This window comes from Sinocyclocheilus rhinocerous, unplaced genomic scaffold (genome assembly GCF_001515625.1).
Source record: "Sinocyclocheilus rhinocerous isolate Xijiao unplaced genomic scaffold, SAMN03320098_v1.1 scaffold620, whole genome shotgun sequence".
Classification (NCBI taxonomy): Eukaryota; Metazoa; Chordata; class Actinopteri; order Cypriniformes; family Cyprinidae; genus Sinocyclocheilus; species Sinocyclocheilus rhinocerous.
The window spans coordinates 139944-142229 of record NW_015637138.1 but is presented as its reverse complement, the minus strand read 5'-3'; the positions used below and the strand labels follow the sequence as shown (position 1 = coordinate 142229).

Genomic DNA, 2286 nt, shown 5'->3' with positions numbered 1-2286 from the left:
AACTTTAGGGATCTTATCTATGCACAAACAGCTTGTAACACTCCAAAGAGAAAGGAAATTTTGAAATTGCATCATATGACCCCTTTAATTTCTTTAATCTAACATTATAGTAGTACTGAATGAAAGGAGTACAAAGGTACACTTCTAGGTATGTTAAAAGTGTGTATTTATTGTAGGCTCAGAGATTAAACCAGCAGAGACAGATGCAAAAGAAGCATCTGAGGAGGCTAAACAACTGGACTAAAGTGAGACACTTTGAAGTCCGATTGGTCTTCAGTACCCGACTGAATGGGTAGTAGGTTCCCTCCGCTCTGCTGTTGAAGTGCTGAATTGTTTTTCACCTGACTTGTACAAAACATAAAGAATAAAAATGCTGAACATCACATCTAGTTTACAGTGGTTTAAATGCACACCTATGCTCATGTGCATATGTTTTCTGGACATGCTTCTTCCTGCTCCAGGTGACTAAGATGACCATTACCCCAATCAAACAGCAGAACGAGAAAGATTCCCATCAACACTCCGCCAATCACATGCAGTTCCTCCATCTAACAACAGAACACCATGTCAAATGATTTTAGTATTCAGTGATGTTAGAGCTGTGTGTGTGTATGTGTGTGTGTGTGTGTGTGTGTGTGTGTGTGTTGTACTCACAGGTCATTCTGAGGGTTACGCTGCACGCTGCCTGACCGAGTTCATTAGACGCTTTACATGTGTAGGTACCAGCAAAGGCATCAGACAGGTTGTGCAACATCAGAGAACCGGTGCGCTGATCTGAAGCACAAATGAGACGTGTTTTTTAGTTATTGTCTCATAGGGGATTTTTTTTAAGGTTGATATCTAGATAGCAGGGTGGCTGATGACTAATGGTGATATATATGGACAATTTACTGACCGCAAATGATATATAGTTAAATGAATATTTATTTTATTATGAATATTTATTTTTATCCACAAATATTAATTACTATAACACATTTTGATGGATTTATTTATTACAAACACAAAGCTTTTCACTTCACAAGATGTTAATGGATTGGAGTCGTGTGGATTATTGTGTTCATCAGCTGCTTGGACTCTCCTTCTGACGGCACCCATTCACTGCAGAGGATGCATTGGTGAACAAGTGATGTAATGCTACATTTCTCCAAATCTTTCTGATGAAGAAACAAATTCATCTATGTCTTGGATGGCCCGAGAGCAAGTACATTTTCATTATTGGATTAACTATTACATTATTAAACTTTAGTAATTTTATTGAAATCATTAGTAAGTTAATGCTTAGTGTTTATATATTATCCTGTTTGGCTCTTTATAAAATCTTATATAATTGTTGAGTAAGCAAATCCGTGCTGTCTGTGTCATCCATGCCCTATTTTCAGGTGCCAGAATTATTGTTTCCTACCTTCAATAAAACTGTCTGGCGGCAGAGGGGCTGCTTTCTGCTCTCTGTGCCATGAATAGATCTGTGTGGGGAGACCCTGAGAGGAATGACAACTCAGAGTCACATCATTCCCCATGTAGGGGTTTCCCTGCAGCTGACATACTGGCACAGACGGAGGAACTGAACACACACACACATATGATTTCTATAGACAATAATGAAATTAATCACAATTAATTATTGAAATACAGTATGTGTTGTTAACTAAAACTATTAAAAATATTTTTTGTTAATTGAAATAGAGCTGAATTAAAATGATAAATATTAGATGGAAAAACTAAATGTAAAAAAATGAAAATTAGAAATGTTACTAAAAGTACTAAAATTAAACTTAAAAATCTAATTAGGAATGTAAAAAATTGTAAAAACGACAAAAGCACATAATAAAATTACTAAAACTTAAAAGTAAATATGAAATGATAAAAATAAAAGCTAATTCAAAATATTGACAGAAAACGGCATACATATTTTAATAAATATTAATAATACATTTTGATTTTAATAAAAAACACTCTTTTAGTGTAACACTTTAGTTTAGGGACCAATTCGCACTATTAACTAGCAGGCATATTACTAGCATATTTGCTGTTTATCAGCACTTTTAAACCACATATCAGCACTTTTAAAAACACGTTATTCTGCATGACCATATTTTAGATCCCTTAATCCGACCGCATATTTAAACTTAACAACTGCTTACTAACTAATAGGCAGCAAAACAGGAGTTTATTGAGGCAAAATTATAGTTAATAGTGAGAATTGATCCCCAAACTAAAGTGTGACCAAAAAAAATAATAACAAAGAAAATATTTCCAGATAATATATATATATATATATATATA

General features: G+C 34.0%; 1 long non-coding RNA gene across 1 annotated transcript; it reads right to left on the bottom strand.

The window, feature by feature from the left end:
• Window positions 1-170: 170 nt before the first annotated feature.
• Window positions 171-732, bottom strand: LOC107748587 (uncharacterized). The gene is made up of 3 exons (XR_001640946.1): window positions 655-732; window positions 414-548; window positions 171-345 (listed from the first exon to the last, which is right to left on the bottom strand). It is a non-coding gene; the product is annotated as an uncharacterized LOC107748587 (long non-coding RNA).
• Between the last annotated feature and the right edge of the window lie 1554 nt (window positions 733-2286).